The 23096-nt window shown below is 30.3% G+C and overlaps 1 protein-coding gene across 6 annotated transcripts in view; it reads right to left on the bottom strand.

The window, feature by feature from the left end:
• LOC113378179 (plasma membrane calcium-transporting ATPase 1) overlaps positions 1-21596 on the bottom strand; it is a 128620-nt gene extending 107024 nt beyond the window's left edge. For 5 of the 6 annotated variants that reach the window (XM_026618709.1, XM_026618707.1, XM_026618708.1 and 2 more), the window contains exon 1: positions 12036-12123. The gene's annotated coding sequence lies outside the window, so the exon portion shown is untranslated. Of the gene's footprint in view, positions 1-12035; positions 12124-21474 lie in introns of those variants that run through there. The other variant, XM_026618705.1, reaches the window with a different exon arrangement.
• Positions 21597-23096: the final 1500 nt, after the last annotated feature.

Genomic DNA, 23096 nt, shown 5'->3' with positions numbered 1-23096 from the left:
CAATTCCATGACAAATATAATATGAAACCAGATAGGTAATTATATATATATATATATATATATATATATATATATATATATATATATTATACATTTTACAATTGCGTTCATGTATATACAAAACCAAACATCTCGTAATAGATACAAGCAATAATTAGCGTAATTTCCTGGCTGTGGGAGCCACATTAACACTTTTATCGTTCCAGTATATTTAGATTATTCGAAACACAAATTTACGATGTAATAAAACATAGAATTTCTTGTAGAATAGCAACAGAAAATACTATTCAAGCAAATCGATACAAACGAGAGTCATTATAGAAAAAACTATATCCGGACAAACAACACATGCTCTGGTCACGACCTTAAAATAACGAAGTAATGAAGAGGCAGCACTAAAAAGAAGACTATGTATATAAAACTAACAACTTATTGGAAAAATCAAGAGGAAATTATTTATAGCTAGTCGATTACAATTATGAAGAATACTAGTACTAATTAAAAAAAACTATCGCCATAATGGAAAAACCAATCAACTAATTTCACTCGCAAATCATTTAACCCATCACCACAAAACGGTTTTTCTCAAAATGTATTTTATTTATATCAATCGAATTGCATAAAAGTTTAAATATATATATGAAAGTGAAGTTAACAATAACACGATTCAATAACACAATAATTCATTATTGAATATCGATTCAACTTGTTCTCCTTTATGAGAAAATTGTGTATAGTATTTAATTTTACCACATATCATTTATGTTGATCGGATGGTTTAATATTTGTAAACGATATAAATAAAATGCAATTTTATTTGATTGAATATCCATGCTCAATTTGATTTCAAAGAATTGCTCTTCCATGAAGAGCATTATGAAAGTGAAAAACAATATAGGCAATGTACATTTAAATAATTTTTTGCTGTATTTGATTTATATCAGGTAAACCTTTTGTCAGTAAAAAAAGACATAATAAATAATTGTACTAGGATTTATTATAAATAACTGTTGAATTGCTATGAATGAGTTGTAAATTTTCAATAAAATTAGTTGTACTTCAATAATAATAATACTAGAGTAAATTTAAAGTGAATTTGAATAATTTAAGGTCCAGATTTGTTCGGGATAGTCCCGGATTTTCAACTTGCGTCCCGATTTTTATAGAAGCAATATTTTTTCCGGATTAAGATTTTTTTATCCTAGATTATCATAGTAATATATTTTAAATAAATTTCAAATAGAATTATTTTAAATAAATTTCAAATATTTTCAACATTCATTTCAAAGATATTTCAAATAGAACTACTTTAACAATCGTTCAATCGATTTTCTAATTTACGAAAATAAGTCTTATCCTGTCTGGCTGGTTTTTGGACAGAAGACAAACTTAACTAGAAACAAAAATAAATACTAACATTAATTATAAAAAAGTATAATATTTTATACAGTCGTTGCTTAGAAGCAAAAACGAATTACTTCTAAAAATAGCTAAATATTTAACTATTCAAAAAAAAAAAAAGAACGGAAAAAATTAAAAATAAATTATACGTTGACAAGATTTGAACCTGTTCATTTTTAACTCTCTTATCTATGAATACAAGCGAAAAAAGTGGAAACCAGCGCTTAAACTCACTGAGCTACCGAGATTTATTAATATGAAACACTGTACGCATACGGTCTATTTTTCAAAACGTTAATCAATTTTTATAATTAAGAAACTTCTCATAGGCCTATAATATTTTAAGGTGTTCAGTATGACTTATCACTATGCAAAGTTTCATCAAAATAACAGAAGAGTAAACCTGAGGTTTACTTTATCAAAAAAATATGAAAAGTCCAGAGATAAGAAAAAATATTTTTCTAAAAAAAAACAATTTTTTAGTTTCATTTTTATATTAACTTCCTGTAGGGTAAGTTATTGCAATTGTCCAAAAAGCGAAATTGACTTTTTTTGCCTATCTTAACGTTTCAGAGGTTTCTGAACATTTTGGCATACTTTAGAAATTTCGACGAATCAATCGATTTGAATTGTTCAAAAAATATTCGATTCATACTGATGGGGGAACATACTGATTAGTTTTTGTCAAAGACAAGTCTTGTCGTTTCGGAAATACGGAGCATCCATTTGACTGATCGAAAAAACATTCTGCATGTGGTGACGAAACGATTGCTTTTGGAAGAAAAAAATATTTCAAGATTTATACAAAAAAAAATATTTACAAAAAATATTTTTTATAAGCTCTTATAATCTGTCTATAACACAAATAATGAAAGCTACAGTATTTATAATAATCTATTTGAAAACATTTAGTATTCCTTGAATATTTCACTATGGTACGGGAAATTCCAGCAATTTCTCTTAAGGCACGATACCATATACCACTAGTTAAACTTTTAAATTATTTAACTTTAATAAAACCTTGTGGCGAGCATAGCTCTCTTGATAGTGTGCTCGATTCACACAACAGGGATCTTCGGATCAAATCCTGTCATTGACTTAGAATATAGGAAAAAAAAATGTAGAGTTAATTTGAAATCAAATAAAAATTCTGTTGTTAAGTAGCAATTGAATAAAAATTAAGAAAAATAGAAATAACAGAGTTCGAATAGCTGAATTGTATTAAAAGAAATATTGGAACTAAGTTGAAATTAAAAGAAGAAGGAAGAAGAAAATGGAATGAAGCTAGAAGATAAATAGAATTAGAAATTTGAAAAAGAGCAAAAATTGGAGAAAATAAGAAGAAGAAAAACATGAGGAATATAGAATATGATACATATATAGATTGAAAATTATATAAAAATTAGAATGTAAATAAATAAAAATGTTGTAGGTGGCTAAGAGTAAGCAAAGCCAGATAAAAAATTAAAAATAAATAAATAAATAAATAAAGCCTATGTGTTTGATCCGGATTTGAAATACATAAATATGGTCACCTTAGTAATATGGGTCGACATAACAAAGTGTCCATTACAAAGCCTGACAAAAACTCCTAAGTTTCCCCGAGCATTACAAATCAAAGTTCCAGTCGCCCTAAGATGAAAGTCAAATTTCCGTGCCTAAAATCTAAACATCTAAGCACGGTTTGTCGAATAATCGCGGAAAAACAAAGGCAAAAGCACGTAAAAAACCTACAGTCGTCCCAAGTGTTTATTTTGTTAGAGTCTTCTCTCTTTTTTTCATTATGTACACATTAATTCCGGCGTGACCTGTGGATTCGTCGAGGCTATGACGTCATTGTCGTAGAGGAGGTGGTTCAAAGCTCGAAGCTCGAAGCTCGAAGCTCAAAGCTCCCGTTACCGTTACCGTTACCGCTCCCCCGCCGGAGTCGATCCCGTCTAGTCGGCTAAGCTCATCGACGGCCATTTCTGTGACAGCACCGACTCGACAATTACACGAGGCCGGCTAACATGCGGTGCTCCGCGACTGAATTCCGAAACGGTAGGAATCGCCTTGCGGGCGACGCTCATTGCAGATGACGGTTCAATAAGACTTTGGAGGATTGAAGATTTTCCATCACCCGATAACACACGAGATTTGTTGGGAAATTAAAGTGACTTCGATTATCGATTTTTTTGACGTAGAGTTTGTACGGATCGTATTCTACATCAACGACTAAAATTTATTGTCATTATTATTAAAGTTCATCAAAACTTATAAAAAATGTGTTCGAATAGCAATCCGAATTTAAAAGCGCTATGGGCAATTGTGATAACACTTCTAATTACACAGCTTTTTAGTTGTTCCATCCCAGCAGTTGTCCAATCTATATTTGATATATTTTTATTACTACAATTTCCTTATAACCAATAATTTGTAATTTGATGTAGCAATCCCAGGAAGAGATATTTTCACTTGAAAACGTATTTCCATATATATTTCCAAGTATCAAATAAATAACATATTTATTTGATAACATATTAACATAATTTATATTTATGAGAAATAAAACGGTAGAAAATTTCCAGGTTAAAACTAGTGGTGTATGGCATCATGCCTTAAGGCTAATTGCTGGAACTTCCTGTAACGCAAATTAAATTTTTTGGAAAATTTTGATAATACCCTTTTTTTGAGAATATTTTGAACATTTTGATTGATTTTTCAACACTTTTGATAATCCTGCAATTTTTTGAAAATTTGGAATATTTTTGATAACTTTGAATTGTTCCCAAAGTGATTCAGCTACGTAGCTGTTTTGGAGAGGAGAATATAAGTTCAACCATTATAAATTTTTGTACAAAACCCATAGAAATGTAAACAAAATTTGTACTTATTATTAAAATCTTTATAAAATATCTGACACAAGGATATTCATATGTCCAATGATCATTTTTAATCGCCAAATGGCCTTTTTTTAACTTTTTTATTGGATCTCTGAAACCGCTCGACCTGCCTTCCCAAAAATTTAATCAGTTTATAGTTTCGTCAATACAAGTAAAATGTTTTTTAAATTATTCAAATCGCTACGTTCTCTCAAAAACTGAATTGCCATATTTAGCACTGTTTGCCCCGTATCTTCGAAACGGTTGAACCTGCCTTTGGCAAATAATTTTTACTATCAATAAGAATCGTGTTTTGTTTCTTTGAATCATTCAAATCGGTTGATCCGTGCTCTCGAAAACGTGGACGACAAATTGTATCCGAACATGCATATCCGAACATAAAACACACATATATGCACACACACGCACGCACACACATATATCCATTTTCGATGATAATTTTCATTTTTGATCGATTACTATAACATGATTTTCGATTTTTTATTGATTACTATAACTTACCCTACGGGAAATTTCCAGGATAAATTTTAACATTATAACAGAAAATTACCAGAATAAATGTCTATTATAAAGTTAGCCATTATTTCATCCTGGAAGTTTTCTTTCCAGATAAGTTTTTTTTTAATTATTATTATAAAGTTATTATTATATATTCTACCCTGACATTATTATATCCTGGAAATTTTCTATTACAAAAGTTAAACGTTATTTTATACCGAGAATTATCTATTTACTATGTGATTTTTTAATTAATTCAGATTCGAATTCTGATTTATATATAAATGTACATCTATATATTTGGTATATAACAAAAATGATATAAATAAATGTATAAACAAATTGCCAATTCACGATTAAATTTGCTAGACTTGTGCTTTCTGTACAAATAAATCATAATAACACTTTTGAATAAAAAAAAATAACCAAAAAATTGTTTTGAAACTTAAGTACAGAGAGAAACCAAGCCCAGCTTGTTATATATTTTGGTTTCCTGAATGTGATAATTCTAATAACAACTGCACACAACATTTAAATATACATATACAATATATTTGATAAATAAACTGTGTTTTATAATTTTAAAACCAAAATTATCAAATAAAATTACTTCTTTGACATTTACATTTTATATCATTTTATAAAGCAAAACAAATATTATTGGTGAATCTTATAATTTTGTGAATAATGTGCTAATGGTACTAATTGGGATATCATGGCGATGTTTAATAAAATTTATTGAAAAAAACGTATACAAACTGTTTATTATTTAAACATTAACAATGGTTAAAAATAATATTTTATCACTCCGATACATCAGACATATTAGACACAAAATAAAATCAGAATGAGCAAAAAACTTGTGTATGAAAATAAAAAACAAAAGTGTAGGTAAATGATGTATCAATAACTTTAGATCAATAAAAAATCTAAATTTTTTCTCCTCAAATTCAAAAAATAATTAAAGATTTTAATTCCTGGCTCGGCTTCATAAATCACGTTATTTAAATTTATGCGTTAGTATGAAATATTTAATAAAAACATTTTCCTCCTATTGCAGCTGATGTAACTGAATTATTAATGTTTTAATAAGGCCGGTTCTGTAATCTACATCAGAATGAATGGATCAGCAAAACGCGAGCAAAGTATGTAAATGTCGGATTAAAAAAATACTTCTGGACCGATTTTCATTCGTAAACAAATTATTTTAAACGTATCCAATCGGATCTTTCCAATAATTTAATATTTATAAAAAATGTTGAAGAAAAAACTAAATTAGTTTTATATTTTGTATTATACCAGATTGCATTACGATGATAGAACATGTCATAAATTACTTTGTTTTGTACAAGTTTTTCAAATTTTCCAGCTATATTTAGCATAATGTTTCCTAGTTACAGAAGATATAATAAATAGATGCATAAATCAGTTGCACGTCAATTCATCATTAAACCCTATGTACCCTTAATATTACGAATAATATATATGTTTATATATGGATATATATGAATAATAATACATTATCTAATGGTCGAAATAGTCAAAAACATTTTTTTAAGTTAAACCTTAACGATGACTTCATGGACAGATTCCAATTTATATGAAAATTTAAAAAAAGCTAACAAGGAAAACTTTAAATTTATTCGTCTGGGATATTGATGATACTTTGCATAGTGATAGGGTTGATAGTCAAGACAAAGCCCTTAAAATATTAGAGTCCTGTGGAAAAAAATTAATTTAAAATTAAAAAATAAACACGACATTTAAAGATGATCCTATGGTTAAGTAAAAAAAAATACTATTCAAGACAAGCCGACAAAAATCTTATTTCATACCACAAGTTCTCTTATTTTAGATAAAACGATTTTTTTATGCTTTTTATATTTTTTCAAACAATGCAGTAAAAATCACTACGTACAAATCTTGACGTGAAAACTTCGTCAAACGTGCAAAAATGGCAAAAACTTATCATATCACATAAGCCAGTGCTAATTATAATAGCAAACTATAAATAGAAGTAATTCCGAAGCAAATAATATATTTGATAAGAACATTTTATGGTATCAAATAAAAATTTGAGATAAATCGATGTGTGACAATTGAATTTGATGATTGAAGATGTTCAACATTGTTTTCATTAATTTACATGAGTAAAATGAGTCATATATTCATTATTATTTATTAATATACAAATGCAAAAATCACTACAGATTATATTATCATTGTTTTGTACTAGTTCTGAGTTCAAAAGTCCTAGGCTGATATTACAAGTTCTAGTAAAGCTTTACAGCTTAATAGATCCTGGCAAGTATCTTTAATCTATAACTAGGAAAAAGATAAAAATTCTTAAAAATCTAAATTTTATGAATAACAAAAAAAATTCAGTGGGAATTAGAGTGCAAACTCAATTAATGAAATGAAACTAGTGGTGCATGGCATCGTGCCTTAAGGCAAATTGCCGGTACTGCAATTCAAAATTTATAAAAGCTCAGAAAAAAATCGATTTCTTTTTTGAGAATTTATATTTTTTTTAAAAACTTAAAAAAATTTGGATATTGAAAAAAATGCCTTTTTTGAAAATACTAATATTTTTTGAAAATTTAGAAATTTTTTGAAATCTGAAATTTTTTAATTTTTTTGAAAGTTTTTGACAGCCATTCATATTGGTTGAATTCAAATTACAAAATTTCTAATTTTCGAACGCAAAATGACGTTTTTTAAAAAAAATCTGGATCTCCGAAACCGCTGGAACTGCCCTTGCAAAAACTTAACAAATTCTTCATTACGTCAATACAAGTGAAATGTTTTTTGAGTCATCAAAATCGGATACACTATTCTCTCACAAACTTAATTTCTATTTTCTGCACTCTTTGCTCCCAAATTTGGGTTGAGCGATGCTCCCAAAAATGTCGACGAAAAAATGTATCCACACAAACAAACGCGCACACACACACACATCCATTTCTTCTGAGGTATGCCAAAATGTTCAGAAACCTCTGAAACGTGAAAGTATGTAAAAAACATTATTTCTGATTTTTAGACGATTACAATAACTCACCATAGGGGAAGTTAATTTAGAAAAATGGTAACCTTAACGTTAATCACACTTTCCTGATTTGAGTTATAGTCAAACTCCAATCGCTGATCAGAATTCGTGCAAAAGACCCATTAATAATTTTAGTTACAAACGAAAAATATTAACGCCGAAAATCCTAAATTTGGCTAATGCACGAACTAGAACCCATTTTAACGTCGCAATTAAAAGCCTAAAACGCGCACGCCGAGATACGAGTGTCCACGCAGACATAAAGGTAAAATAAAACATCATAATCACAAACATTCAAGCTATCGATCGAATTAATAGTCTGTGTTATATTTATGATCCTTCACGGAATAATAGAATGATGGGGGCGAACGTTGTAAAAATAGAATTATTTCTGCGCCAGGAGAGGAATACGATAGAAACTTCTATGCATTATAATTGAAATTGGAAAGGATAAGTTTGATATAGGTATACAGTTATACGCCTATTTTAGCACATAAACTGCTGCGCACGCACATGTTGCGTGAGACCCTTTTCAATAGCCAGGCGCCGAGCGCAACGTAACGTGAGTAATGAAGAAACAGAAACATTTTAAACACAGGTATTTTAAACAAAAACACTCCTATTTCACATATTTTGGTACATTTTTTTAAATTGCTAGCTAACATGTCCAGAAATGATTTAATATCAAGCGAATGGGAAAGTTTTGCACAGAGGGAAGCATAGTCAACACAAGGTCAGCAGTAAATGTGTTAATAATGGAGTTAGGAAAATTTGGTCAGAATATTGGCTATGTCTGGAATTTATTAATTCCAAGCCTACATTTTATACAAAAGAAAAAATAATGTTAACGAGTATATTTATAAAACCAATAAAATTCTAATTCAGTCAGATCATTCAGCCTGGTCTGCAATTTCAATTTTTGCCTTTAGAAAATATGATAAAAGTTCAAAGGAGCCAAAATAAATTACTTAAAAAAACTTGAATGCTGCAATGTATATTCCAATATTAACTAATTTGAATGACCCAATGTATGTACCAATATTAATTTACTAGAAAACAATATTAACGAATATATTTATAAGAATCAATAAAATTCTACTTCAGTCAGATCATTCGGTCTAGTCTGTGATTACAAAATCTTGCCTTTAGAAAATGTTGGTTATATTTGGACATACAGTATACAACTATGGGGACTAGCTCCTCAAACATGATAAAAATCCAAAGATGCTGAAATAAATTACTCAATTTTTTTTAAATGTTCTAATTAACTAAATTGGTTGAAATAGGACAACTCAGACAATTATAAAAGCCTCCTCGAGGATCATCCAAGCCTATTTGCCAGAGAACTAGGGCATAACACCACTAGAGCAAGATTAAAAAAGAAATTCATGTTGCATTAAAATATGCCAATTTTCAAAAGTTCTGACATTGGTCTACAGATTTTGAATTTTCGAAGTCCTTTTTTCTCCTACAGTTCTACTTGTAGTCTCTTTCAGAACAGGTGTAAAAATCACTATACAATGATAAAACAATAGTCGTTGATGTGTGGATGAAGCATCTATAACATTCAAAAAATCTGTCAAAATTATATTATTGTATGCAACTAAATTTAAAAAAATATGCCTTTGACTCTATATATTTCCGCACAGGTTTCTTATTTTAATATGTAACAATCTCTATATTAAACCGATCGCAATAAATTGAAAAATACGCGCTCCTTCTGAAAGCTCACGTTTCTGCACGTTATCGTATTACAAAGAATATAAATTGTAAAAATAGTAAGTAATCGCACACAACATTTTCGATCGTTAAAATGTATTGTCACAGGTAATGGTATCCACGCCAGATGAAAGTATTATAATTGATCGATTGGTTTGTATTTATATTCCTCTGGTGCTGAAATGATGATTTGTCACAATTCAAATAGTATCATATAATCCTCTACATATTGAACAGTGCAATTATGAGAGCGTGTTACAACTTCGTAATGTTAAATAAAATATATGGCGCATCGTTGGCACAATATTTATCAAAAACTCGCTCGGCAGAGCAGTAATTAAAACGTCATCGTTATACGGTTATTAGAAGTAGAAGCACCGATGATTTATATCAGTCGATATATTTAAAATGCGTCCAACACAAATACGGATGATAAAACAAATATATTCGGTCCGAAATATGACAAGATACAGAGCATTGCGGCAATCCGTTCGGATAATGAATAGAATTGAGGAATAACTGGTTGGAAGTGACAATTTGCCTTAAGGCGAGTTGCATGAATTGAAAGAAAACTGGTTGTAAGCCACAATTTGCCCTAATCCACTTAATCATGAAGTTCTATTTATTCTCATATCTTAACAGTAATCAGAACCTTACGTCCTGCGAGCTATTGGGCTGAAACTTCTCCTTACTTCGTATTTTTAGATGGTGACCCATTGGTTAATCCATCCATACTTGATGATTTTATTATTAGACTTTATCTAACAGGGCTGACTTTTTATTGGTGCAGCTTTTTATTAATTCACTTAATCATAAAAAATTATCAACCGTTTATTTCAAAAATCATGTTCACGCTTTCACTGAAAAGTAATTATCAATTGATGTCCTCCAAACAAAATTATAAAATAAGTAATTGATTTAATTGAACTTGAGTAGGGTGTCATAGGCAGGTTGACAGGTAAACATGTAAACAGGTAAAAATGTAATTAAACGCTTGGACAGGTAGGAAGGTACAAAAGTAGATAAGCTGACAACTTTGACAAGTAAATTCTCAGACAGGTAGCATAGACAGGTAAACAAATAAATTGTTGAACAAATCAAATACTTATTGATAAAATCGATTATTTACACACATAAGGAAGTTTATGCAACTTGCCTTTCTATAATAAACTCTATTCTAATTCGTGTACTAAAAATGTATTTTATGAAAGTGAGGATGTCAACGGTAATCAGTACAAAAATCAAAAAATATACATAGTCTATTTTGATCCACTTTTTTTATTTGAGGGATGACTGTATATTAGTAAATGGAAGTCAATAAAACATAAAAAAATTATACACTTTTTATAGGGCCCTGATATCTTAGGATGTTCTTTAAGACTATGAACTATATAACTATGAAAAGTTTTACTGAAACCGTCAAACATTTAATTTTAACAATTAACTACAATTTAACAACCTGGGCCTTCCTCAAAAACTGATCAGAATTTTTGCCCAAATAATGGGGTTTGAAAATTTTGAAGACAGTTCAGGATGTTAGCAAAAACGAGAAAAAAACAATTTGTAATTTGCCATAAACTGTAGAAAAACGGCTTGGCTGATTGTCTCGCAAAACTAATCAACACGAGTCATCAAATGGCTTTTAAATATTTGACATCAATGCAGCCGTTTTTACAAAATCGTCAACAAAAGTCAAACTTCAGCTCACACACGCACATATTTTGCAATTTTGGTGTCTAACGATTCAGAATGACTTAAAACATTAAATTTCAAAATTTTCAAAATAAGTGCACAAAAATGACACTGACAAGACAACCTTTCCGGACGATCCAATATTGAGTAACACAGAGAATTTAGAACTAAATGATTTTTCATAAACGTTTTTTTTACCATTTATTTCATTTTAATTAGTTGTGGGATAAGTGAACTTTTAAATTATAAATTTAATTATAAATTTTAATATAACCATGATAATTATAGTTATACTATGAATGCGTGTATGATGATAATAATAAGAGACCAATTGCGCATTTGAAGTGATAAGATTTGCTAGCCGATTCACTTTTATTATCTACTACATTAGACGATCGATAAATTTGAACTTATTCATAGTAATTGTAAATGAAAATTTGAAAATATTTATTAGTTAATTTATTAAAACCACTAACATTGCCGCCGAAGTGTCGAAGCATGTTTGATAACTAATAACGACGCTCGGCTTGGTCAGTTATCGTTGAAATATTTGCAGACAAAATATTCATCGATACGTCATTGTTATTATCGATAATATATTTTATCTCAAGCTGTTAATGCACAAAGATAACAAAAATATCGGCCAGTGATGAAAAACGCAATATTAACATATTTGAGGTTATACACATTCACACTCTCTATTATTTGGGAATAGACCACCATTCCGTACCCGATTGATTGTAGATGATTAGGAATAACTTGTATATGGTAAAGTAGAAAAAGTTTCTTTCAATTACCTGGTTAAAATCGGAACTACACACCGCGGTCACACACACTGCACTGAGATTCGACAACCGAAATAAATCAGACCGCCAACCATCAGCGAACTGATGACAACTGCAGGCCGTCAGAGACCAACTATACAATGTTGAAGTGTCTTATCTTTTCGCTAGCGATTAAAAAGATTACGACATCGTTCCGAAGTAACATTACACACAAAAGCGTTAAAACTTAATTCAATATTATCGCAATTATAAAGTTGAGCACGTGAATACGGAAAACGGATCCCATTGGCCACGGCGATCCCATTGGCCCAAAATTCAGAGCACATGATCACAGTCACCGTCGCTACCAGATTTGCATTGGCCGGGCAAAATAAATAATAGACGTAGTAAAATTTACTTTATACATTTTTTTTATTTTTTGCCAGAAAATCCAATTGCTAATTACCATTTTTTACATCAAAATTGGAAAAGGTATGTATGTGTGACCAAATTTCTTCTGTACAACGTTTTCTCAAAAATTGGTCTACCAATTTCAAAACTAATTGATGATTTTTGTTATGAACTATCGTTGATTCGCGTAATGATCAGTCCAGCAGTTTTTTCTATAATTAGCACCTGCAAAATTGTTGGGATATACACCGTGTATATTCTGTGTTTTGGTACTGATTACCGTTGACGATCACGCTCAAATAAAATAAATTTTTAGAACACCTTTTAAGGCCAAAAATCGAAAATGAAAATTTTTGCATGTCTTCACGTTTTAGGGCTTCTGAACATTTTAAGGCATACCTCAGAAAAAATGGACGTGTGTGTGTAAGTGAAGAGACAATTTTTCGTCGACGATTTCGGGCGTATGAATGAACCAATTTGAAAAATTCAAAAAGCAATCGATTCCTATTGATATGGAGATGTGCTGATTAGTTTTTGGCAAAGGCAGGTACAGCCATTACAGTGATACGGAGTAAAGAGTGCAGAAAATATAAACCGAGCTTTTGAGAGAACGGAGTATCCGATTTAATGATCTAAAAAATATTCTGCTTGTGTTGGCAAAACAATTGTTTTTAGAATTTTGAGAATTAGAAAAATATTTCTTTTCCTAAAAAAATTTTATGTATATCGAAAATAATTCAGATTTTAATTTTAATTCTGGATAAGGTTCTAAAGCTCACTTATATGCTTCAAATAAATAATTTTAACTTTGTAATTCAGTTTATATAATTCTTATAAATATTAGACAATGTTACAGTATTTATAATAATCTATTTCAAAACATTTAAAATTCCTCGAACATTTCGTTACGGTACGGGAAGTTACAGCAATTTGCCTCAAGGCACGATGCCATAATACACCACTAGTTTAATTCATGAAATTACAGATATTAGAAGTTTGTCCAAAAAGGTGTCAATTAAAAATCGAATTGATTAGTATCTAGTGAAAACCAAAAAATATCAAAATGAGCAGCTGAAAACTTTATCTCAATTCATATTGATCAAGTCGATTATTTACACATATCGTGAAGGTCATGCAACTTTCCTCAAGGCCAAATACCATATAAACCTACTTTTGAACAATTTTACTTCCTTCTATGAGCTTTTGTGTTATTAGAAAACAACCCAGTGGTTGACCATTATTTATATAAGATTTGTTGTCCCATACATCAACAGAACCTGGAATTTTGTGGCAGCAAGGCTAAAACTCTTACCACAAACAATAAAAAAGATATTTAGTAAATTAGCATAAAAAACCCTTCACATTGTCAGCTCAAACACTTCTCATTTTAAAATCAATGGACAAATGACGTAACCAACAAATACTTTTGTAATCGCACTTCGTAATTTGTAATATGTATGTTGTTCTAAGCCTGAGGCAAATATCAATATATGAATCATAAATAGCAAAAGTTTTTTGAGAACGTAGTTTCTAAATCAATTCATGTTCCTCGATTGTGTTTTATCAAAAAACTATTTAGTATCGATACGATAAGTTTGATAAATAAATAACAGTATACAAATTTATAACAATCATACATGGTAATATGAGATTAATTAAATGTACCTTGAGACGTAGAAGAACCTGAAGAAATATTTCATGTAGAAAATTCAATCCAAGCGGTTGGGGTGCAACAGTCACTTACCTGGAAAAGAAAAAAATAATTATAATTACTTTCATTACATATTCTTACAAATTTAAATTAATATATACTAATGGCAACATGTGTTGAATAGATGTTTTCTTGAAGGTATTCTAAAACGTGACACAATTCAGAAAAATTTCTTCATCATTGATGATTTAGCAGAAGATTAAAATGTGTCTATCAAAATGTATGTGGGAATCATAAGAACCTGTTTTAGAAGTTGTGTATCGTAAATCTTCAACAACAATCATTTTCGAACAAACGCTGACCTACGCAATTGGAGTTGAGTATGATATACAATATTACGTAAAATTATGTGCTACTCATATAAGGCAACAAATTGAAATGACAAACTATATCAATGAATTTATTAAAGAATAAATTACTTGAATAAAATCGCTAAAATACCTCAAGAAGTAAGACCTCTTGCCCTCGTAGTGACCTCAATCACTGGCAATGGTAGATGATTTGTATATTTTTTCTAACGCCTTCTATTCTTTACCAAATCAATAAAAAAATATTCTTGTATTTTTTTCACTACATTAGTTTATAGATTACAATTCTATAGGTCTACATACCCCTATTCGGAATACACCAATTCACCACTTCAGACTATGAGTGTTGATAATTTTGTTTAAAAAATCATTTCTACTCATTATTTTTTCAATAAGTATTATTTGCACATCCTGACGATATATTCTATGGGCTCTGGACCAATTCCACATTCACAGAATAGGATTTTCATAGAAAAGCAAGAAAGGACAAAATCAATGGAAGCAATGTTCAGGTCATGGAGCAACAGAAACAAGGGAGATTTGATTTGATATTCCAAATAACAAGAAGAATTAATTGGACAAAAATGATGAACAGGAAACCAATGGTAAAAGAGTAACTGAGTAACTTACAAGAAAATTAGTGACATGCAGGAGAAATTGTATAATCCGACAGCAATAGCTACGAAAAGAAGAAAATATGAGAAAACCTGTGAGACTTAAAATTGACATCAGAAGAGACAAAAAAGACAACATAACAGTAGAACTGCTTAAGGATTGAAGAATCTAATCACCTTGATAACTAATATATGAATAATCAGGAAATTGCCAAAGGTATTTTTGGATGTGCCAAACCGCATTTTATAAGAAGCCCAAAATTGTGCGCAGAGTGACCATAGGACAATATGCCTGACTTCGCACACTGGTAAGTTCTACCCAAAACTCTTACTGGACGACTCTAAAGTAAGATCAAACATCATTTATGAGTCAACAATATGTTCACAAGTGAAAATAGCCATTGTCCAACATTGATGCACCAATAAAAAGTCAGCCCTATTAGATGAATTCTGATCATCAAATATGGATGGATTAACCATTGGGTTACCATCTAAAAATACGAAGTAAGGAGAAGTTTCAGCCCAACAGCTTATAGCTCTATATTTTCAAGTGAAAATCGTTGTCACTGCTGTGTGACAACAGGCTGCTCGAAGTGGGTATCGAACCCGGAACCTCTGAATCAAGTCCCGTCGTTCTTAACCGCTTTGTATAAAAATAAACTGTGGAATAATTGATAGATCAGAGATCATAGATTTAGATAATAGTATGTAGCAGAAGCACAATGAATACCGTCGTGCCCGAAGCTAAGTATTACAATCAAGGTATTCTAAGATCCATCGTCCTTGTAACATCTTTGATACAACAAACGTATAATAATTTATCAATAAGTAAAACAAACAGTGCCAGCCGAGCGCGTTAGGTTAGGAATCAACCTGTAACACATATCCGGGTGCGGTAAATTACGATAATGCGGGCAGAGTGATGTGTATGTGATGTGTGATGTGTGTAGTGTGATGTGTGCATGTGAAATGCGATATGGCTCGTTACGCTTTTCGTTAGTCACATATTTGCGTCACAATGCGGATGGATTTGTTATCGCCGATGTGACATAACTTGGAAAAGAATTAAAACAACTAAAAAAAAACTCTCAAGTGCTTATACTAAAAATATCCGAAATCGTATTGTTATGCCATCTGGCCAGTTTTCTGAACAGACCAACTAATATTAGGTTGGTTGTACATGCAATAGTGCAAGACAGGAAAAGGTAGGACATCACGGAAGAAAAAAGGACTCCTCTCTCTCTCGGTTCATGATCATGGGAAGCTATACCATTTTAGAATCAAACTTTGCCAGTTCTGTGTTTAAATTTATTTGTGTATTGTGAAATTTGTGACATACCACAGTGCGTTAAAAATTAATCTTAAAATTTTGGTTTGAGTTCTTTTGATTTCGATGTAGTGCCCCATAACACCATACATCCATATTGGAAAAGTTAACAGTTCTACAGACAATTATTCTTTTTTTTTTCAAGATTAAAACCTGAAAATATTTGCAGTCTAGAAACACAATAAGAGTGTGCCTTAATAACTGCACCATACACCCCTATTGGTTTTATCCAGGGCCGGTCCTAGGGTCCTCAGCGCCAGCATGGCATTTTGTTTCTAGACCTTTCCACCCCCCCTATTATTTTAACTGTTTTAACAGTTTATCATTAAAATTATATATTATACTTTAATTTAATATAATAAAAAAACGTATAAAAATCTACATTTTAAATTTTTTTTAGAAGATCGAGGCGATGTGTCTTTTTTTGTTGTCGCATTACCGAACCATTTTTCAATTCTTATTCTCTATTCAAACTTTTTAGGACATTCAAAAATTTCAGTAATAAGACAAGTATATTTATTGTTTGCAACAATATTGTTAAATTTTCAATTGTTTCTAATTGGGGTTTTGAAATATCATTTATTTTGGGGACTTTATGCCATTTACTCTATTGAGCAAATCATGCCAAGAGAGCAAAAAAATTCTAGCCTTTCATTATTAAACATAACACTAGAACTACATGTTGTATTTTTTTTTAATTTTTCATTATTTAAAATATCCAAAATTGCATCGTGAACTTCTCCTAATAATTGATATCGTAAGCTCCAAATTGTATATATTCATCTTCACTTACCCATCAGATTGTTGTTTTGAAGTTAAATATTTAACGTTTTAAAAGTATTTAATCCAGTCATTATTATATCCAAGTTCCCCTTGGAATTCGAGATACCCAGCGGTATTCTGTAAATACTTGTATATTGACACCCTAAAGTTGTCTCAAAACCTACATATGGTGGGGTGTCATATACAAGTATTTACAGACTTACAGCTGGGCATCTCGAATTCCGAGATTCTTACCTAATTTAAGCTTAAATGACTAGACTAATTGTCCCCAGATTAGTAAAAGATATAGAGAAATTGTATATTTCTTGAATGATATTGAAAAAACTATATTATAAATTTCATATCCGAATCTCGTTTTGGCGCCCCCTAAGGCGTGCGCCGGCATTTTTTGCATGCATCGCATTCAAAGTAGGACCGGCCCTGGTTTTATCACACTCTTGCAGAACAGTTATTTTTTTCTACATACAATTTAGAGTTTCGAATAATTAGTCAATATATTCCTTCATTTTTGTATTTTAATAAACAAATCAGAGACCCACTAAAGTTCTACAGTTGAAGACATCTTACTATCACCAGACAATAGAAGGACTGAAAAGGATATGGCTAGAATTTATTTAAAAAACTCATATCGAAGGCAAAGCAATGTTTATTATATCACTATATCAAGCTAAAATCATAGTCCTCTCTCATTCTTTTAGTCAAAGGTTATCCTACTCAATTCGAACACCATCTTCCTTAAAAATACTTTAAATAAATTCTTTATTCTTATGGCCACTTCTTATTTAAATAAGTTTCTTAGTCTTATGGCACGTTATTAAATTCTCTTATCGTCATATGTTCAAATTTCGAAATTATAAAGAATTCAAAACAAACCAGCTACTAATTATAACAAGTGTTCAATTTCAGATTGCAAACTTGAATATGATATTTTATTTGATGTCTGACTATATCAAGAATTCAAATGCGATAAAAAGACTTGAAGAAAAAATTGAAGACACACAAAATTTGACCTGAACATGGTTTTGAAGAACAACTGAATAAATTTAAGATTTCATTTTTCGCCATGTGATTTTGCTGACAGTATTTTAGGTTCGTATAAACTTTGTAACAATCCTATATATTGTCCTCAAATCCTTAACCAACCTATTTTACTGTTTCTAGGATCTCTTCAAGAACTTACATATTTCCTAAGGAGAACCTTAAGTTTATTCTTCTGGGATTTTGATGAAACTTCGCATGATGATAGAGTCGATAGCTAAACCAAATATTTCAAAATATTATAGGCCTACGAGAAGCAGTTCGATGATAAAAATTAAGTAAAGTTTTTAAATTAAAGACCGCGCGCAATACATGTAATTATCTGACCTTGTAAATAGCTGTAAGTCTATAATAATAAATGTATATATGATTTCTATGAAATTAAAATCTTTATAAAATGCAGTCATGGTTGTATTACTATCGCCATCAAATTCGAAATTGCAGGTACCTGATTGCATAGGCATCTATTAAATCCCATACACATATCATTCGCCAATTAAATTATTAGTCAATTTTGTGGACAAATAGATGACTATTACTGTAAATTACTGAATTTATGCTATATGAGCCACTGATCATTTAGACATTAATGACTAGTTAGTTAGTCTATATTAGTTACAAATCCTATAACTAATCTACAGATCTTATTGAACAAATTAGACACCAATATGTGATATTGCAAAATTCCCATTTTTAGGCTAGGAAAATCATCGACATTATAAACAAAAACCTGGGTTTGTATACAGCTCTAAATATTATTAATGATAAAATTTGCTTAATTTTTAATAAATATTACAATCTATATAAAATAAGCTCCAAGGTATCCGATCTGATAGACATAGGTACTCTAATGTTCCGAGCTTCTTGTGGAAAAATAGATCACTGAAATTACAAATTACTAGAATTATTTCCAAACGATTCACTAATTATTTAACCATGTTATTAAAAACCATTAAAATAAAAAAAATATAACTGAACCAATATTATTTAACATTTCAGACATTAATATTATGTTCCCCTCTTGAGGCTATATAGATCATAAACATTATAAACAATCACCAGGTCTTGTGAGTAGCTTTAAGCTAAACAATAAAAAAATATTTTTAATTTTTTTTAAATATTAATCTATCTAAAATGCGGCCCTGTTCGTATCACTATCATCATCGCAGGTACAAGTAGTATACTGAACAAAACTAATAATGAAAACCTCGTACACATTCTAATCTTAAATCTGCTAAAAAAAGATAAAATAATTTAATATAGTACTAATAGTAAACTGTTTTCTCAGTAAATGGAACAGCTTGTCTGTCAAAATTTAATTTCATCGATGTTAATTGTAATTAATGTATCATCAAATGCTTTATCGAACGCAATATTGATTAACATGCGTCAATCAATTTTTGTGTATCGGATTAGATAATTGAAATATTGTTATCTAAGGAATATGAATATTTGGAAATCTACATATGTATAATTATTTGATTAGAATCACTGGAAAAGATTAATTGATCGGTTTTGTATTTACGTCATTTTATCAGGGTCTGGTAGCCGTGTTGTTGATAATTGATTATTATCCATAATATTAAATTATAATGTACCTATACCTAACTTTGGGTCGGGGTCACGTAAAAAAAAACAGAACGTAAATTGAATTAAAATATATTAATATAACGATTCTTAATATTTTTCTTAAAGGGTATTAAAGGTACCCAAATGTAGAGGCAAAAATTAGTAGAACATTAAAAATAAAAAAAAATAAAATAAAATAAACCTCTCGTACACATATTCTTGAATAGTTAAGCTTTGAAAATTTGAAAAAAAAAACAAAAAAAAGATTTTTTGGAATTTGAAAAGAATTATATTTTTTCTTCAGTTTTGACAGAGCAGGGCAGGGCATAAAGGTCCGATTTGATTTTTTGTAATTATATTGTGGAAACTAAACCAAATGCATCATAACTCATGACATATATCAAACTGCTCGTTATAAAAAAAATTACTACTTTTCTAAAACTTGTCATCACTACTTATGCCGTATGGGATAAAAAAGATAAAGTTGCAAAAGATCCAATGTTTTATTATTCAATAATTCTATTAATAACTATTGATTTATTGATCAACAATAAATGAAGAGATCGCAATAATTTTATATTATCGTTCTTATTTGTTTTAAATGTTAAAAGATAGTTCATATATCACAAATTACACATTCTTTCTCCGAACAAACTTTTTATTTAAGCTAAAAGTTTTTTGTCTATGATAAGATATATGTTTAAATACACAATCCTCTATACATTCAGCAATTACTCAAATAATTTCATACATTCATTAAAAAAATCATATAAAGATTTAGACGTTAGATTCGTCTCGAAATTCTTAGATTTTCTTCCATATACCACTTCATCATAATTTCAATCGGTTGGACAATAGACGAGTCAGACTCCTAAAATTTAAGGAAAATTGGAAAATTTCAAGAAAATAATATAGAGACAATTATCAAATTATATATCGTTAAAAGTGAAATTATCTGCATATCTTAACGTTTCAAACGTTTTTGAGCATTTTAGCAGACCTTAGAAAAAATAAATGTATGTGTGTCTATGAGCGTGTGTGTGTGTATGGTGCGGATACAATATTTCGCCGACGTTTTTGAGAGCACGGATTAACCGATTTGAATAATTCAAAAAACATTCGATTCCTATTGATGAGGAGACGTGCGGATTAGTTCATGGCAGAGATAAGTCCAGCCGTTTCGAAGAAACAGTACAAAAAGTGCAAAAAATTATCAACTCAATTGCTTTTCAGTTGACCTGCCTTCCCAGAAATTTAATCAATTCTTCATACTGCCAATGCAAGTGAAATGTTTTTTAATGTTTTAATGTGTTTAAATGTTTTGATGCTCCATTCTCTCAAACAAAAAAAATAGTTTAAAACTCCAATGTTTTCCCATAACAATCCAGTATTGATTATGTATTAACGTTGTCAGTCTAATATTGTTTTAACCATTTCAAAAAGTATGCACTTATATTAAAGCTCCTAAGAATAGAATCCGATTTGCTAATTTCAAGTTGTTTAGACGTTTCAAGTCGTTCTGAATCGTTTGATATCAAAATAGAAGTGTGTATGTGTATTGGTATGTCAGCCAATGATAAAAGTCTTCTGATAAATTTTCGTATCCTTTTACAAAGCGTTGGCTCCCTGAGATCAATTGCCATCTTCTAAATATTAGTTACTTATCAATTATAATTAATTACTTATATTATATATGAATTATTATTATTACCTTCAGTTGTTTTTCGATGTTTACATGCAGTTACTCGTATCAAGCTTCCGATTCGGTCGTCCAACGAATACAGTAACCCGAATGACCGAATCCAACACTCATTCCTCCACGTATCAATTCTGAAAAGAAAACGATAAATGAATAAAACATTCTTCTTGTAGAACGCTAAAAGAATTTAAAAAATTAAGATACTGTGGACACATGTAAAACAAATGCTAGTATATAAAGATATTCATAGTTCTTTACGGATCAGAGATATGGACTCTGAGAAAGGCCGACAAAAACTGGAGAGTTTTGAAATGTGGTGCTGGAGACGAATGGAGAAGATAAAGTGAGAAGATAAACTGATGAAGAAGTGTTGAGGGGGATGAGAAAAGTAAGAACTCCACTGAGCACGGTTATGAAAAGAAAAGGAAACTGGGTCGGACCCATTCTGCAAAAAGAGTGCCTCTTACATGATGCAGTCTAAGTTGAAATAGAAAGGAGTAAAAAGATTAGCAAGAAGAAGAATGCAGATGGTTGATGACTTACACAAGAAAATAAAGTACTGGGAACTGAAAGCCTAAGGACCATGAAGCCTAGAAGCAAATGTTTGAAAAGGAAAATGAATAAAAATTAATTAATGGTTATAAAATAGTAATGGAAATAATAAACAAGGATGGGGAAGGTAATCATTGATTTGTGGTGCCCTCACACCATGAACCTGTCTTAAAGCAGACCACCCTTTATTATTAACTTCCCGTAGGGTAAGTTATAGTAATCGCAAAAAAATCGAAAATGAAAATTTGTATATATCTTTATGTTTTAAATGTTTCTAAATATTTTGGCATACCTTAGAAAAAATGGATGTATGTGTGTGTGTGTGTGTATGTGTGTGTGTATGCGTGTGTGTGTATGCGTATGTGTGTGCGGATACAAATTGTCGTCGACGATTTCGGAAACACCGATCAACCGATTTAAATAATTTAAACATTTGATTCGTACTGATAAGGAGACGTGCTGATTAGTTTTTGGTGGAGGCAGGTCTAGCCGTTCCAAAGATACGGGACAAAAAGTGCCAAAAACGGAACACGGTTTTTAAGAAAACGGAGCGTCCGATTTTAAAAATTCAAAAAACATTTTACTTGTATTGACAAGATGAATCGATCAAATTTTCATGAAGGCACGTCTAGCGGTTTCGGAGATCTAATGAAAAAAGTAAAACAAAAAGCCACCAAAAATGATCATTAGACATATGCACATCAAATTATCAGATATTTTATAGAGATTTTAAGAATAAGTATGAATTTTGTTTACATTCCTATGGGTTCCGTACCAATGTTTATCCGTTAGACGGCGACGCGGCGCTTACGCGCTTTGACATTTCGTCTCTATGCAGTTAAAGCAGTACGATTGCTTTGAAAAAAATTCAGAATTTCCAAACTATGCCAAAATAAAGAAAACTTTTTTTTTCAAAAAAAAGTAATTTTTTATCGAATTTATAGTTTCTCAAAAATCTAATTTTTTCGAAGTAAAATTTTTTTTAAAATGTTAATTGCTTTTAAAAAAATAATGATTTTTGGTACGGGAAGTTCCAGCAATTTGCCTTAAGACACGATGCCATACACCCCACTAGTTTATTA

The sequence above is a fragment of the Ctenocephalides felis genome, unplaced genomic scaffold (genome assembly GCF_003426905.1).
Source record: "Ctenocephalides felis isolate EL2017-DRISC unplaced genomic scaffold, ASM342690v1 CF-g0.4_SCAFFOLD_01886, whole genome shotgun sequence".
In the NCBI taxonomy this organism is placed as follows: domain Eukaryota; kingdom Metazoa; phylum Arthropoda; class Insecta; order Siphonaptera; family Pulicidae; genus Ctenocephalides; species Ctenocephalides felis.
Note: the sequence above shows the minus strand (reverse complement) of the source record. Positions and strands in the feature narration are given on the sequence as shown.